An 18,180-nucleotide genomic window follows, 5' to 3' on the forward strand; every position below is an offset into this window, starting at 1 on the left:
TCTCCAGCAGCACTGAACCTCTGGATAAGCCTACCTCCTACTCACAGAGAACCTCAAGAAACAGTTGCTCAAGGCAAAGCTAACATACTCAACTCAGTGAAAGGTTGAAAGCTTTTCTTCTAAGGTCAGGAACAAGGCAAGGTACCAACTCTTACCACTCCTACTGAGCAAACACTAGCAGTCCTAGCCAGAGCAATAAGGCAAGAAAAAGAAGTGAAAGGGATCTAAGCTAGAAAAGAAGAACCGAAAGTATCCCTATTTGCAGATGATATGATCTTATATATAGAAAATCCCAAAGACTCCACCAAAAAGCCAAAGGGGAACCCTCTTACACTGTTGGTGGGAATGCAAGTTGGTGCAGCCTCTTTGGAGAACAGTGTGGAGATTCCTCAAGAAATTAAAAATAGAGCTTCCCTACGACCCTGCAATTGCACTCCTGGGTATTTACCCCAAAGATACAGATGTCGTGAAAAGAAGGGCCATCTGTACCCCAATGTTTATAGCAGCAATGGCCACAGTCGCCAAACTATGGAAAGAACCAAGATGCCCTTTAACGGATGAATGGATAAGGAAGATGTGGTCCATATACACTATGGAGTATTATGCCTCCATCAGAAAGGACGAATATCCAACTTTTGTAGCAACATGGACGGGACTGGAAGAGATTATGCTGAGTGAAATCAGTCAAGCAGAGAGAGTCAATTATCATATGGTTTCACTCATTTGTGGAGCATAACCAATAGCATGGAGGACAAGGGGCGTTAGAGAGTAGTAGGGAATTTGGGTAAATTGGAAGGGGAGGTGAACCATGAGAGACTATGGACTCTGAAAAACAGTCTGAGGGGTTTGAAGTGGCGGGGGGGTGGGAGGTTGGGGTACCAGGTGGTGGGTATTATAGAGGGCACAGCTTGCATGGAGCACTGGGTGTGGTGAAAAAATAATGAATACTGTTTTTCTGAAAATAAATAAATTGGGAAAAAAAAATGTAAAAAAAAAATAGGAAAATAATGGGTTATACTGGCATGTTCATGTTACACGTTCCAATTTCTTCGTTTATATTTTCATTATATGTGAGCATGTGTCTGTGACAAAAGTGAGAAAATTCTGGAGGTGAGGTCTTGAGTTACAAAGGACCCCCAAATCTGTCCCCTAATAAAAGTCCTTTAAAGGAGAAAAAAAAAAAAAAAAGAATAAACGAATTTAGTAAACTTGTGGGATACACAAGCAAACTGATATAGAAATAAGTCATGTCTCTATGCACAAACAACAAAATATCTGAAAAATGAACACACATGATCCCATTTATGGTAGCATCAAAAACCAGTAAAATACTTAGGAATAAATTTAACCAAGGAGGTGAAGCATCTGTACATCTAAAACTAAAAGACACCAATGAAAGAAATTGAAGACACAAATAAGTGGAAAGAAGGATATCTCATATGTCCATGGAACAGAAGAACCAATATTGTTTACATGTCCATACGACCCAGAGCCCTCTAGATACAATGCAATACCTATCAAAATTCTAATGGTATTGGGCTCAGAAAATAGAAAAAACAATCCTAAAATTCATGTGGAACCACAAAGACCCTGAATAGTCAAAGCAATCCTGAGAAAGAATGAAGATATCACACTTCCTGATTTCAAACAAAACCACAGTCATCAAAACAACACAGTACTGGCATAAAAAAGGACGTGTAGACTAATGAACAGAATTAAGAGACCGGAAAACACTGCCCCTCCCCCACCATCATACACAGTCATATAGAGCCAAAAATACTTTGTGGGGAAAGGATAATCTTTTCAACAACTGGTATTGGGAAAACTGGATAAACACAGACAGAAGAATCAATTCTTCTTACTTCTTACTTCTCTTACACCACTCCCAAAATTAACTCAAAATGGAATCAAGACTCAAATATAAGACCTGAAAACACAGAACACCTAGAAGAAAACATAAGGAAAAATCTCTTTGACATTGGTCTTGGTAATGATTTTTTGGATATGATATCAAAACACAGGCAACAAAAACAAAAACATACAAGTGGAACTACATTAAATTAAAAAGCTTCTGCACAAACAACAACAAAATGAACTGACAATCTATGGAATGGGAGAAAATATTTGCAAACCATCTATGTGATGAGGTGTTAATAATATCCAAAATATATAAGGAACCCATACAACTTATTAATAAAAAAAAATTCTGCCTGTTTAAGAAATAGGCAGAGGACCTCAATAGACATTTTCCCAAAGACAGACAGACCAATGGGCAACACACACATGAAAAGATGTTCAGTGTCATTAAGCACCAGGGAAATGCAATTCAAAATGACAATGAGATATTGCCTCACACCCGTCAGAATGGCTAGTGTCAGAAAGACAAGAGATAGTAAGTGTTAGCAAGAAAAGGGAATCACTGTGCACTATTAGTGGGAATGTAAATTGGTATAGCCAGTATGGAAAACAGTATGGAAGGTCTTCAAGAAATTAAAAATGGAACTACCACATCATCCAGCAAACCCACTTCTGGGATGCATTAGAAAGTAATGAAATCACTATCTGGACTCCTATGTTCATTGCAGTATTATTCACACAAGCAAAGACATGGAAGAAAACTGTGTGTGTGTCTCTGGAGGAATGGATAAAGATTGTGCATATAGAAATAATGGAAAATTATTCACCAGTGAAAAAGAAGGAAATCCAGACATTTGCAACATGGATGGACCTTGTGGGCTAAGTAAAATAAGTCAGAGAAAGAAAGACAGATGCTATATGAACTTATTTTTATGTGGAATATAAAAAAGCTGAAGTCACAGAAACAGAGTAGATGGTGGCTGCCAGGGGTTGGGGTGGAAGAAATGCATGAAGATGGTCACAGGGTACCGACTCTCAGGTATAAGATGAGTAAGTTCTGGAGATCCAATGCACAGCATAGTGGCAACAGTTAACAATACTGCATTACATGTTTAAAAGCTGCTAGCTAAAGGACTAGACCTTAAATGTCCCATATCCCCCCCTCCTTGCAAAAATCTACTCATGTAAGGCATTGTGTTAATTAACACTTATTATAGTAATCATTTCACAATATACGTGTATCAAATCATCGCATTGTGGATCTTAAATTTATGTGATGTTCACAAAGCTAGAAAAAACCACTCTAGACAAAACTGTAAAAGAAACTGCTGTTCAGTATTCAACCACTTACACCCAAGTCAAATTCACTAGTAACCAGTGTGCCATCAACTACAAAAATGTAATTTCTGTGCTATGCTCTTTTTTTTTTGAAGTGAACATAACCTCAAGATTTTATTGTCTTCGTAATATAAAAAAAATATGAAGCTTAGAACTGGATCACTTGCTCTTTCTTTTCTTATCTCCTCCCAGTTCAAAATGTTTGCCTCTCTTAATAGCCAGCATTCTCTGAGATCTGCAATTGGGCTTAACACATTCAAGCCTCAGCACAATCTTTGTAGTTTTAGCCTTTTTCCAGAAAATGGGCTTCATCTGCCCACCACAGCCACTCTGCTTCCTGTCATAACGCCACTTTCCCTGGGAATAAAGAGAATCCTTTCCTTTCTTGTACTGTGTCACTTTGTGGGGTTGGAGCTTGCCACACTTCTTGCAGAAAGTCCAGAGGGTTTTGGGAACGTCCACCACGTTTGCAAGAGCATTGTTGGCACAGAAAGCTGTGCTGTAGTCTTCAAAAATGAGCCCAGAGTTTGGCACATGTCCCCATAGATTTGACTTTCTCTGAACTTAAGTTCTGACTTGTCCCTTTGTCCCGACTGGGTGACTTGCCCACATGTCCATGACTGGGCTTTCCACCTAAGTCAGGGCCCTGCTTCCTGTGGTCCAGCTTCCCAGACCTCAAGATCCCTGGATAAAAGGTTCAGAACCTCTAAGGCGTATCCACCTGCCTCCAGAACCAGCTCTCAATGGCTTACCTTTTGTCAGATGCCTGTGATCCTGGCCACTGGCCTAGATCAAAACCCATCATCTGTCACCACGCTTTCCAGATTGCATGCTGCTAGCAAGCCAGGCACCTACCCCTGTGTTTTGGTATGGCATTGAAAGGTGTCTAGCATAAAACTGACACATGGTAATTGTTGGCATTAGCTGTTTCTTCTTTCCCTCAATTAGAATACCAAGATTCAGCAGCTGAGGCCTCCTGTTGGAAGCTGCTAAGTTTCCAGCTTCATATGAACAGATGATGAAATGCACGTACCGGGAACAGCCCATCTCAATGCCTGAAGGCACTGTTTAAATTCTATCTTTAAATGTTTTAACTGAGGTATAAAATGCATACAGCCAGATGTATCACATGCATAAATCATAAGTTTACATCTTGATGATTTTTTCTTTTTTTTTTTTTAAAGGTTTTATTTATTTGACAGAGAGAGAGATCACGAGTAGGCAGAGAGGCAGGCAGAGAGAGAGGAAGGGAAGCAGGCTCCCTGCTGAGCTGAGAGCTCAATATGGGGCTCAATCCCAGGACCTGATATCATGACCTGAGTTGAAGGCAGAGGCTTAACCCACTGAGCCACCCAGGCGCCCCATGTCTTGATGATTTCCAACAGTGTGTATAACACCTCTGTAACCACCTGGACAAAGAAACAGAAATTTCCCGCTTTCTACTCCCTCCCCATAACACCGTCAACTACCTTTGCCCCTTATTAAATGAATGTCAGGGGCGCCTGGGTGGCTCAGTGGGTTAAAGCCTCTGTCTTCGGCTCAGGTCATGATCCCAGGGTGCTGGGATCGAGCCCCACATCGGGCTCTCTGCTCAGCAGGGAACCTGCTTCCTCCTCTCTCTCTGTCTGCCTCTCCGCCTACTTGTGATCTCTGTTAAATAAATAAAATCTTTTAAAAAAAATGAATGTCATATGCACAAGTCATATTATTAACTCCTTCATGGCAGGATTCTTTAACTGAACATAACATCTATAAATGCACTTGTTGTTGCACGTGAATGGTGGTTTATCTCTCTTATTTTGCTGAGTAGAATTCCACTGTATGAATATACCACAACTGGTTTATCCAATTCTCATGTTGATGAACATCTGGGTTGTTTCCAGTTTGGGGTTGCTATTGATAAAAATGCTGTAAACGTTGTACAAATCTTGTGAGCTGTCTTTCATCTCTTTTGGGTAAATACCTAGGGACGGAATTGCTGGTCTTGGGCTAGGTGTGTATTTAACCTTATAAGGAAATGCCAAGCTTTCTGTCACTGCCCTTTTATGCTACAACAGCAATGCACTTTCTCGTCGCTCCACACTGTCATCAGGATCAAGAGTCATCAGTTGGCTCTACTTCAACCCATTTCAGTGGGTGGCGTGGTATTTCACTGTGGTTTTAATTTCTATTTCCCTGATGACTAATATGGTTGAGCAAGGTTTCATGGGCTCATTACCATTCTTTTATCTTCTTTTCTGAAGTGTCTTTTCAAGTCTTCTGTGTACATTTTTTTTTTGGATTGTGTCTTTACATTATTGAGTTGTAGTTCTTTATGCATTCTGAATAAAAGTTGATTTTTTTTTTCTTAAAGATTTATTCATGAGAGAGAGAGAGAGAGAAAGTGAAATCACAAGCAGGAGGAGAGGCGGAAGGAGAAGTAGACTTGCCCCTGAGCCAGGAGCCCGATGTGGTGCTGGATCCCAGGACCTGGTTATCATGACCCGAGCTGAAGGCAGATGCTTAACCAACTAAGCCACCCACGCACCCCTAGGTTAAAAAAGCCTTTTGTCAGATACATGTATTGCAAATAATTTCTCCAAGGTTATGAAGGTTTGCTTTCTTCTTTTCTTACAAATTTTTAATTTTGGAAAAAAAAATCCAGTCAATTCATATTTAATTAATGGTCGGTGCTTCTTACCTCCTTTCTAAAAATTCTTGGTTTACTCTAATTCCACAGAAATATCCTATGTTTTTCCCCTTTGCAAGTTTTATAGTTTGCACTTCTACTTAGAGTCTATGATCAATCTCAAATTAATTTTTGTGCATTATACAGGGAGTAAGTCAAGGCTCATTTTTCCCCCCACTCAGATATCTAGTTTCCACTCAGATATATAGTTTCCTGTACAATTTGTTGAAAAGATTACATTTTCATTACTTAATTTCCTTTGTACCCTTGTAAAAAATCAAATTAACATGTATGTGTGGGTCAGTTTCTGGACTCTCCAGTGTTCCATCGATCTGTTTATTTGTCCTGACACCAAACCCACAATGTCTGGATAACTGGAGAATTAGCAGAAACTTTGAAATCAGGTCATGTCAGGCCTCCATATTTCTTCAACTTTCTCATAGTCGTTTTGGCTATTTTAGGCCGTTTGTATTTCTGTATGAATTGTCACATCAGCTTGTGAGTTTCTATAAAAGTTCCTGCTGAGACATTTGAGGTGGTGTTGAATCTATAGTCCAATTTCAGGAGAACGTACATCATAGCAATATTGAGTTTTTCCATGTACACACATATACTTTTGCATTTATTTAGGCTTTAATTACCTTCTGCAATGTTTCTAGTTTTCAAGATACAGATCTTGCATTGCTTGAATTTTTCTTGTTAAATGTATTCATAAGAATTCATTTTTTAATGATATTGTATATTTCATTTTTTACATTTTGTTTTCCAATTTTTATTGATGGTATATAAGAAAGATATTTATTATGCATATTGAGTTACATCCTATAACCTCATATCAATTTATTAGTTCTGGTAGGATTTGGGGTTTTTCTCTTTTTTTGTAAGTTCTTTCATATTTTCTATGTAAACAATCATTTCATCTGCAAATTAAGATAGACTTATTTCTTCCTTTATAATCTTTATGTCATTTATTTCTTTTCCCTGCCTTAGAATATCCAGTGTAATGTCAAAGAGAAGTGATAAAAGTGAACATTCTTACCTTGTTCTCTATCTTATGAAGGAAAATGTGCAATATTTCTCCATTAGCTATGATGTCAACTATAGATTTACTACAAATATGCTCTTTCAAAAGAAGAAACCATTTTCTATCCCTAATTTGCTAAGACTTTTTAGCATGAACTCATGTTGGATATTACCAAAATTCTTTTCTGCACTATATAATCATGCAATATTTCTCCTTTATTTTGTCAATATTACAATCTTCATTGACAAAACATTTAAATGTTAAATCAACCCTGCATTCCTGGAATAAATATCACTTAGTGATGTATTTTCCTTTTTTACATATTGCTGGATTTAATCATTAACATTTTATTATACATATCTACCTGTATTCATGAAGAATATTGATTTAGGGGTGCCTGGGTGGCTCAGTGGGTTAGGCCGCTGCCTTCGGCTCAGGTCATGATCTCAGGGTCCTGGGATCGAGTCCCGCATCGGGCTCTCTGCTCAGCAGGGAGCCTGCTTCCCTCTCTCTCTCTGCCTGCCTCTCCATCTACTTGTGATTTCTCTCTGTCAAATAAATACATAAAATCTTAAAAAAAAAAAAGAATATTGATTTAGTTTTTTGTAATGTACTCATTATTCTTGGTATCATCAGTCATTGTTTTTGAAAGAGTTCTGTGTAAGACTGGTATTTTTTTTAATCTTTAAATTCTGATAGGATTCAACAGAAGAACCATCTGGACCTAGAGTTCTCTTTGTGGAATATTTCCATTACAAATTAAATTCATTTAATAGATATTTTTAGATCTTCCATTTTTTGCTTGCTTTTGAAAGTTGTATTTTTCCAGGAATTTGTTCTAAGTTCTTGAATTTATTTGCATAAAATTGTTCATGATATTCCCTTTTTTGTATTTTTAACATCTGTCTTGTATTTTGCAATGTCTCTTCTTTCATTCTTAATATTGTCAGTGTTTAATCTCTTTTTCTCCTGATCAATCCTGCTATGGATTAATCAATTTTATCAATCATTTTAAAGAAGACATTTTCAGATTTTTTAAAAAATATTTAATTTATTTATTTGACAGAAAGAGATCACAAGTAGGCAGAGAGGCAGGCAGAGATGGGGGAGGGGAGAAGCAGGCTCCCTGCTGAGCAGAGAGCCCAATGCAGGGCTTGATCCCAGGACACTGGATCATGACCTGAGTAGAAGGCAGAAGCTTAACCCACTGACCCACCCAGACCCCCCAATTTCAGATTTCTTGATTTTCTATATAGTTTGTTTTCACTATGTTAATTGTCTTCTTAATCTTTGTTATCACCTTTATTCTACTTATTTTGTTCTTTTTCTAACTTCTTAAGGTAGAAGCTTACTTCATTTACTTAAGATCTTTTTTATTTTCTAAGATAAGCAATTCAAGGTATAAATGTCCCTGTAAGGAAATTTCACTACACCCTACAAAATTTGTTATGTTGTGTTTTCATTACCATTTGGTTTGAAATATTTTCCAATTACCATAATTCTTTCTTTGATTCATAGTTTTCTTTGATTCACAGATTATTTAGAAATGTGTTCCTTAATGTTCATATATTTGGGAGATTTTCCAGATATCTTTTTGTTATTGATCTCTAATTTAATGCCATTGCTGATAGAAAAAAACACTATGTATTATTTCAATCTTTTAAAAAATTTATTGACTGAGGGGTGCCAGGGTGACTCAGGTCATGATCTCAGGGTCATGGGATTGGGAGGCATTGGGCTCCTCACTTAGCAAGGAGTCTGCTTCCCTTTCTCCCTCTGACTTTCTCCCCCATTCATGCACTCCCTCTCTCTCTCCCCCCTTCCCCCCCAAAATAAATAAATATCTTTAAAAAATTATTGACTGATATTATTGAGAGCTGTCTTATGGATAGCACTCTAGTCTCTGGGTCTAGTTTTCAATAAATGTCTATAAATGCTAAATAGGTCAGATTGGATGATAGTGTTGTTCATATTTTTGTAGCCATACTGAATTTCTGTCTACTTGTTTCATCAATTATGGGATTTCCCTACTCCTCCTTTGAGTTCTGTCAATTTCTGCTTCAAATATTTTAATGGTGTGTATCTATTTCTGGTTATTCTCTCTCTCTCTCTCTTTTAGAGAGAGAGAAATCAACAGCTGGGTGGTGGGACATGGGGAGAGCAAGAGGGAGAGGCAGAGAGACAATCTTAAGCAGGCTCCACACCCAGTAGGGAGCCCAATGTAGGGCTGAGCCTCATAACCCTGAGGATCATGACCTGAGCTAAAACCAAGAATCAGACACGTAACCAACTGAGACACCCAGTGACCCTGTTGTCTCTTCTTGACGAAGTAACCTTTAAACCACCATGAAATAACCTTCTTTATCCTTAGTAATAGTCTTTGTCTTAAAGTTTGTTTTATCTGATATTAATATAGGCTCTCTTATGTTCTAGCTGCTTGCTATATCTTTTTCTTATCTGTCTTTACCTTTAAAGCATATAAATGGAACTTGTTTATTTCTAATCCTCTGTGACAATGTTTGCCTTTTAATTGGAATGTTCAGTCCATTTACACGTTATTAGACATGTTGGGCATAAGTCTACTTGCAGACTATCTCCTTAGATCTTTAATTTTTGTTCTTCTTTCCATGACTACTTCTGGATTAACTAAAGAGTTTTGTTTTTGCCTCAGTCTAGCTTCTCTATTAGAATATATATTCTTTACTTATAATAGTCTACCTTTAACTAATAACACTTCATGTATAATAGTATAATTCCATGTTTACTACTTCTCATCTTTTGTGTTATTCTTGCCATATGACAATATATGGCATATACTTTTATGTACTTTAAAAACACTAAATAATCATAATTAGTTTTGCTTTAAACAGCTAATTTAATTATAAAAAGTTTAAGATACAAAGGAAAAGTGTCACTAATATTTACCTATACTTTTGTTTAAAAAAGATTTGTTTGAGAGAGATAGAGCATGGCCCGGAGGAGGGGCAGAGGGAGAGGAAGAGAGAGAATTTCAAGCAGGCTCCATGCTGAGTGTGGAGCCTGACATGAGGCTCCATCTCATGACCTGGAAATCATGGCCAGAGCCAAAATCAAGAGTCAGATGCTTAACGGACTGAGCCAGCCAGGCACCCCTATTTTGTTCACTCTTTATTACATTCATTATGCTTTCAAACACCCTTTTCTTCTCATTTCAACATCTAGGTCATTTTATGTCTTTTTATATAGACTGGTTTTTCTCTTGATTATGCGTTATATGTTCCTATTTCTTCAAATGTCTGACAACATTTTATTGTATATTGGACACTTTAAAGAATACTCATTCTGGATCCTATTATCTTCATCTAAAGAGTGTTGAATTTTTTTCCCAGTTAACTCACAAGCAGATAAACTTGAATTTGCAGAGGGTGTTTCATATTTTGTTAGGAAGAATCTTTCTGGTCTTGCCTTTTCTTTGTTTTAATTTTACCTTTAGTCCTTGGATAAATTCTTTTTCCTGGGACATAGTTTTATACATAAGGGATAACCCTGCTGGGCTTTCAGTGAAAGCCATTGACTTGACTTTACCCATGTAACTTGGCAGGATTCAAACTACAAATTCTGCTTCCCATGTAGCAGGCAACAGTTGAATTTTCTGTTCAGCTCTTTAAGCCTTCCAAATTAAAAATCCCTGGACCTCTTTGGCATCTTGTCCATCCATGCATATTTCATATATGAGTTAATGATTTGAGTAATGTCATACACATATTGTGAAGTTGCCCTTTCTGTTACTCCTTTTTTTCCCCCCTTCAACTTCCAGTTTTTTGATAGTCCCAAATCCCATCTGCTGGATTCCTAATGACATTAAGATTGAGGTTTCCATGTGATCACTTTCCTTTTAACCTAAAAGCAGGGAATGGCTTTCTGTCAGTTAAAATCCAAAAACAAAAACAGCAAATATTATTACATTTAACTACATAAGAGTTAAATTTTTTTTTTTTTTTGCATAGTAAAAATCACTATAAGCAAAGTCAAAAGAACAGGTGACAAACTGGGAAAAAAACTGCAATATGACAAAGAGTTAGGAGCCTCAATATAGAAAGCATTCTTAAAAATGGAAGGCCAAAATACCAAAATCCCTATGGATAAATGGAAAATGATATGAATAGACAATACATGATAAATATGTTAAACTGGCCCCACACTCATGAAAAACTGTTCAAACTCTCTCACAGTTGGAGAAAAGCAAGACCAACACAGAGAAACCATTTCTCATCTATCAAGTTGGGGGGAGAAAAAAGGTATAAGAGTATGTTCTGTTGATGAGGTTGTGAAAAAACAAACAATGGTGGTGGGGGCAGGGTGGGGATGTAAACTGGTACAAGAAGCAGAATTTGACAATACCTAACCACACTACATATTCACTTACTTTGGACCCAGCCTGAAGATACACATTAGGAATCAGCCCTGAAGATACACATTAAGCAATACTAAAATTTATATGTTTAAGGTTATTCACGTAGCATTATTTCTGGCTGCAAGTTATTGAGAGGAAGATAATTGTCCATGTATTAGAAAGAGGTTAATTAAGTAGGCTATGGCACATCCACAGTGTATTATTCTGCTGCTACTTAAAAAAATGTTATATGCAACTAATGAATCGTTGAACACTACAACATAAACTTACGTTGTATTGTATGTTAGCTAACTGAACACTAAAATTAAAATTAAACATTAAAACATTAAGATTAAAATTAAAAAATTAAAATGAGATAGATCTCTATGAAGTAATATAGAGTAATTCCTAAAACATACTACCGTTAAGTGAGGAAAAAAGGACAGAGGAGTATATGTGGCATGCTATCCTTCATGTAACAGAGAAAGCAATATAAGAAAATTACACGTGTTCCTGCTTATTTGGGTGAGAGAAATAAAGGAAAGAGAAGCCAAAAACTAAATTTAAGTAAAGGACACCTACAGGTATTTAGAGGGAAAAAAAAGGAAGAAATAGAAATAGGGATGAGTATACATTTCTAAAAGCTTTAAGTCCAAGAAATTTAGTAGTGTTTTACATAGTCAAACCACGAATAGGCAAAAAACAAACAGTATGTAGTGAGATCCCAAAGCAGAAACAATTAGGAACAAATGAACTTACATTACAAATAAATAACACAATCTGACTAAAGGGTGTGGAAAAGGAACCAAAATAAAAGTAACTTTAGAAATACTACTTTGATTAAATATTACAAGCCAAAAGAATAATATTCTAGTTAGTAAATGTCTTTTTCACAGAGGTATGGGTTAGCAATTCTGAAACTACTTACTGTGTACCCCAGGGAAGATCAAATAAGTAAACAAATAATAAACAATGAAAGCCAGTTTCTCACTTTCTCAGAGAAAGAAGTTACAAATAGGAAAGAGGGAAGGCTAGAATGAACCTTGTGGCTTTGGACTGGAATCAGAGCTACCAGTATAAACTGGTGGTTTCTAATATACACACATACAGGTCTGCATGAGAATGTGGGAGTTAGTAAACATATACTTATTTCCTAGCTTAGAACAGCTAGAAGTGGTGACACCCCAGCAATTATTAGCACACCCAGCAACCCAATATTGGCTTTTATTTTTTTTTTAAAGATTTTATTTATTTATTTGACAGACAGAGATCACAAGTAGGCAGAGAGGCAGACAGAGAGAGAGAGAGGGAAGCAGGCTCCCCGCTAAACAGAGAGCCCGATGCGGGACTCGATCCCAGGACCCTGAGATCATGACCTGAGCCAAAGGCAGCGGCTTAATCCACTGAGCCACCCAGGCGCCCCCAATATTGGCTTTTAAACACCATTTTCCAATAAAAGGAAGCAGGGTTTCTTGGGAAAATGATTGCATATCTGGCAGGAAAATACAAGATATGATACATTTTGTGGTATCAGAAAATAAGGAAGTGCTTACCAAAAAAAAAAAAAAAAAAGAATAGAGACCTATCAAAGGGACGTAGAGGGTAACCTGAAGGAGTTCTCAATGGCCAAAACTGGAATAGTCTGAGCAAGAAAATAAATAACGATAGTATTGAATTGTAGCCCAAACATAGAATAAATATCTGTGAGTCCACACTGATATAATAATTAATTGAATAAATAAGTAGTTGCAGGAGAAGAGATAGCTCTTGGTTCTAATTAACTAATGTAATTGAGATGAGGGTAAGAGAAAATCCCCACTAGGCAAACACCATAGTATTAATTGTTTCTAGAAAGATTCATAAATGGATATTAAAAATAATGGGTAAAAGTTTGAGGAAAAATAGAATATTTGAGTAATCAAATATCAGTCTAATCTTTGGTATTGGTAACTGTGTTACCTTGAAGAAAGCACTAACCTTCTTCATCCTCAGGCTGCCTATCTGTAAACTACTTACTGTGTACCCCAGGGAAGATCAAACAAGTAAACAAATAATAAACAATGAAAGCCAGTTTCTCACTTTCTCAGAGAAAGAAGTTACAAATAGGAAAGAGGGAAGGCTAGCTCTCACACGCCAAAGAAAATGACAGTGCCCTCCATGTAGTAATCAGGAATACTATTTCCTTTTCCTTTCCTTTCTCTTCACTTCACTTCTTTCCTTTTCATTCCCTCCCTATAATAGGTTTCCATAGGAAGAGAATTTAGCATTATCTCTATAAGAGAAAGGTAAAGAAAGTCAGAAGTGAGGGGAAAAGAGAAAATGCAACTGGGTTGCTATAGGGTGGAGAAGAAAGTATGAGAGGAAAACATCACAGAACAGAAACATTTCCTATGACCAGCAACAGCAAAGAAGAAAGTGCTGAGCTAAGGACTGGAGCACGGTACCCCCGCGAAGCAGGCACAATCAGCCTCAGATCTTGCTGCCTGTCCATTCTAGGGTTTCTCCAGACCAACATCCACCACTTCCTCAGTCACCATGTACTGTGAAGTGGCAGTCGGTTACCCTTTCCTTTTCTGTGGAGTTGCAGGACTTTAAGCCTTATCTTAGTGGATATGTTCCCAAAATTGGAATGGGAAATGGGAGCATGTTCCTCACAAAAGGAATTTCAAGTACCAGTCAACAGAGAGGGAGCCACTGTTTTGCAGAGGTGACCTTTGCATAGGCAGCACCCATATTCTGAAGATAGAAAGGCCCCTCCATCAGATTGTCCTGGTCTTTTGATCATTTTCCCAATCCAACTTGACCAAAGGAGTAAGAAGATGCATCAATATCGATGCAAAGACGGAGCTCAGGAAATCTGGTTTCTAATCCTGTTTCCTATCTTTGATGATCTGCCTCTGGAACAAAGCTCTTGGCATTTCTGTGCCATGAGATCTTTAGTAAAACATCTGCTATTCAGGCCACTGTTTTGGCTTTAAAAATTGTAACAAACACAACCCAGCTGCTCTTACCCTCTGTTCCTGTCTCCACCCTCAAACTCTTAGAGAGGTACAAGCAAAGCAGCACAGTTTTTCCTGTCTCTGGGTTTGTTGACAAAGGCATTTCCAAGACCCTCTCTGGATCTACCAGGTATCCAATGAACTCTTGTAGTTCCCAAATGATGGCGATTATGGCAGCCCTATCTCCAGCATGTGCCATGTGTGCCATTCAATGACCAATTCAGTTCTCATTTTTCACAGATAAGAACTCAGAGAAGATTTCAAAACCCCACCTGGTGACCTGAGTAAAGATGTTATCAGTTTAAAATTATAACAAACAAAACAGCTGGCATCATCTGTTAGAAAGATAGTCTTTAAAGAAGTACTCTGGCTTTATTATGTTTTAATGATCTAAAGAGCTTTAAAGCCACACACACACACACACACACACACACACACAGAGTCATTTGACACATTGACCACAACAATAAGAAGTGTAGATAGCTTTCCAGACAGAAAGTTCTAGAAAGTCACATCTCTGATAACCTTATTTCCAGCCTTCACCAATTCTTCTCCACCCAAATCTCAAATTCTGAACAAGGAAAAATAACTTAGGGTAGTTGTTTCCAAATGAGTTTACTGCCCCTAGATTTTGAGGATGATTAATAATGTTCTTTTGCAAACCACTTCCCTTTTCCTTTCGACTCAGCCTTGCAGTGTGGTGTAGAGCACCATGAATCAGATTTTTAAAATTATTGTTCCCCAGGTGATTCTTATATAGCCCTAAGTGGGGGAAATACTAGTGTGGTAGAGGTAGGTTATGGGTGCTAAGAGATAGAACGTGAATCGGCCCTCAGTTAACTAGAACTATCATTCCATCTGGATTCTCATCCTTATACCTGCCCAATTTTTGTTATGCACACTTGGAAATAAACAATCATTTGTTAAATATATTGATTACCAAGGGTTTATATTTCCCATAGACTTTTCTCCATGCAAAGACAGAAGTCCTTAATAGAATATCCTCAAAACCAAGCCATTGTTTATTGGTTTATTTTTTCTCCCTACTAATGGGAAGATGATGCAGTGATCTTAACGAGTAAGATTTGCAGCATGATTTTGGAAAATTAGAGAAGTGGGTCTTCGAGGGAAACTATGGGACTGGTCTCCCTCCATGGTCACCAGCACACTGGAGGATAGTTCCTGGCCCCATTTTCAGTTTAATTCTGGGTACACGGAAGAGGGAAAAGCATTATCAGACAATAATTCAGGCTTACTCTTTCATGAGGACTACTGGTCTGGACCCTCCAGCTCTGAATGTGAACTACTAGTCCCATAACACTTGTGCTTCAGGGTAAAAGGCAGATGGGCTATCTAATGTGAGGAGAAGGGTTAGCCAAGTAACTCTAAAATAAAACGTGTGGCTGAAGAAAATTAAAGAGCATTAATGAAAATTTAAGAAGAAAAACGGATTTCTGAAGCCCACTCATGTTTTTACTCCTTCGAAAGATTCTGACTAAATCACATGGTTATTTTTACAAGATCTGGGCATTCTGGATGAAATGACCCACCTTTGGACATGTCCAAGCTCCATGTGGATCAGATATTGAAATTGTTGAACAGATCATTATATTTTAACATACACCAAATTAATATAGGTAGATAAAAGTCAACATACAGCTATTTGAAAAAAACAGCTAAGCCAAAAATACAAATGAAGATATAGAAGTCAATATTTTCCCTCTACATCTGTAGCTTTTGTCATAATTTAGCCCTTAACTTACTTCATTTTGCCTTGGGCTAAAACTAAGGAACTTATCCCAAGACAGGCACTATCTTAATAATCTTTTTGGTCTTCCCATGCCTACCCCTAGAAAACAGTTCTGCTCAACAAATTTTAAATTGCCCATTAAAATGGTTACATTAATGATAGCAACTAAGATAACATGAGTGCGAGGTTTATCATTTTCAAAAATGATAAATGATTCTTCTGGGGTTTTTTTTTTACATGTTCTACCTTATTCCATCCTTGCAACAAGTTTGTATCATGCCACTCTTATCATCTCAAATATATACATATAGAAGCAGAGGATCAGACGCAGTAAGATATAGTTGTCTGATTCTAAAACCTTTACATCTTTTCACCACACCACATGCCCAATTTTTTTTTTAATGTTCAGAATACACGTATATATGTGTGTGTGTGTGTGTGTCTATACACGTATATATGCAAAGGTTTTCTTTTCTTAAACTTAGAAAATCAATACTAGTGAGCAATTTGTTCTCTTGCAGAGAACAATTATAAGCAAAAAAATTAGTATTAGAAAGAAATTAGAGGGCGCCTGGGTGGCTCAGTGGGTTAAGCCGCTGCCTTCGGCTCAGGTCATGATCTCAGGGTCCTGGGATCGAGTCCCACATCGGGCTCTCTGCTCAGCAGGGAGCCTGCTTCCCTTCCTCTCTCTCTGCCTGTCTCTCTGCCTACTTGTGATCTCTCTGTGTCAAATAAATAAATAAAATCTTTAAAAAAAAAAAAAGAAAGAAATTAGAAATTAGTATCAGAAAGCATCTAATATCACGCTTAAAAGGGAATAAAAAGTAGGTATTTCAGAGTGGACTTATTTTTCTAATGTTAGTAAAGTAAATAAAAAGTAAAAAGAAGATGCCAGACTCCCAAATCCTGAAGATAAAAAAAGTTAGAAAGTTGGAGAAATAAAGTGTTAGAAAAATGAGTGTAGAGAAATGTGGGCATGGGGAAGTACAATCTGGTTCAACATTTGTAGAGAACAATGTGGCAGTATATAAAGTCTGAAAACTGCAGGCTGTTAAGAATGTTCCTTGTGGCACTGTCTATAATAACTGAAAAACAAGAAGCATCAGAATATTGCACAATCATGCTCTTATCGACATAGAAAGAATGCCATTTTATCTTATTAAATGGAAATACTGATCGAGGACATTATAATCTCCTTCTGTATTTTGTTCCAAAAAACATGTCTATCAATGTCAAAACTATTCAACAATTTTTGCTTTCAGATGCTATATTAGTTATCTATTGCTGTGCAACAAGTTATCTCCAACTTTAGCATCTTAAATAACTTTTGTATCTGACATGGTTTCTGAGGGTTGGGAATCTGGACACGTCTCCTTTGGGTGCTTCCGGCTCAGGCTCTCAAGTCTAGTTGTTGACTGTCCTGGTCCCCGGTATCTCTAAGACTGGAATGGGGCTGGAGGAGACACTTCCATGCTCATTTACATACCTTTTGGCAAGACAGTTTAGTTCTTTGCCACATGGGCTGTTCATGACATGGCTTTCCCCAGAGTGAGGGAGAGACAGAGTGACAGAAACTAAGGCAGAAGTCACAGTGTCTTTATAATGCAATCTCAGAAAACATTCCATTACTTCTGCTGCATTTTACTGGTTACACCAACCAGCTCTGGCACAATGTATATAAAAGGATGAGACTAGCAGGAAGCAGGGATCCTTGAAGACAACCTTGGATTCTATCACAGCCTAACCTCATCTCTTTCCAAGGTCCATGGACATCTCATCTCATTACTGCAGTGATCCAAATTCCAGAGTCCCATCATCTAAGTCTAGGCTGGGTGCAGATTACATTCCCCAGATGTCATTCCTTAAGTATAGTTCCTTTTGATTTGAAGGCTTGTAAGGGGGAGAGATCATCTGTCCCCTACATGACCAACAACCAATAGTGGGATAGGACTGGATAACCACTATGCATATTCTTGCTCAAAAGGGAAGAAAATGGGAGGAATAAAGGGGTCAATGATCCATAAAAACTCTGAAATCCAGCTGAGCAAATGTCAAACTTTTTTTTTTAATTAAGATTTAGTCCTACTCCTGTCCAGGAGTTCTTATTCTCCATGGCCCTTGGCTCCACCCTCTGGGCTCATAGTTGTTCCCTCTGAGGAATCTTCCCATTAT

General features: G+C 37.6%; 1 protein-coding gene and 1 pseudogene across 7 annotated transcripts in view; both read right to left on the reverse strand.

The window, feature by feature from the left end:
- The window catches only part of ACOXL (acyl-CoA oxidase like), a 349,357-nt gene that overhangs the window by 76,436 nt on the left and 254,741 nt on the right, over positions 1 to 18,180 (reverse strand). The gene's annotated exons all lie outside the window — the stretch shown is intronic.
- LOC122915840 lies at positions 3,344 to 14,457 on the reverse strand (annotated as a pseudogene).

This window comes from Neovison vison, chromosome 8, assembly GCF_020171115.1.
Source record: "Neovison vison isolate M4711 chromosome 8, ASM_NN_V1, whole genome shotgun sequence".
Classification (NCBI taxonomy): domain Eukaryota; kingdom Metazoa; phylum Chordata; class Mammalia; order Carnivora; family Mustelidae; genus Neogale; species Neogale vison.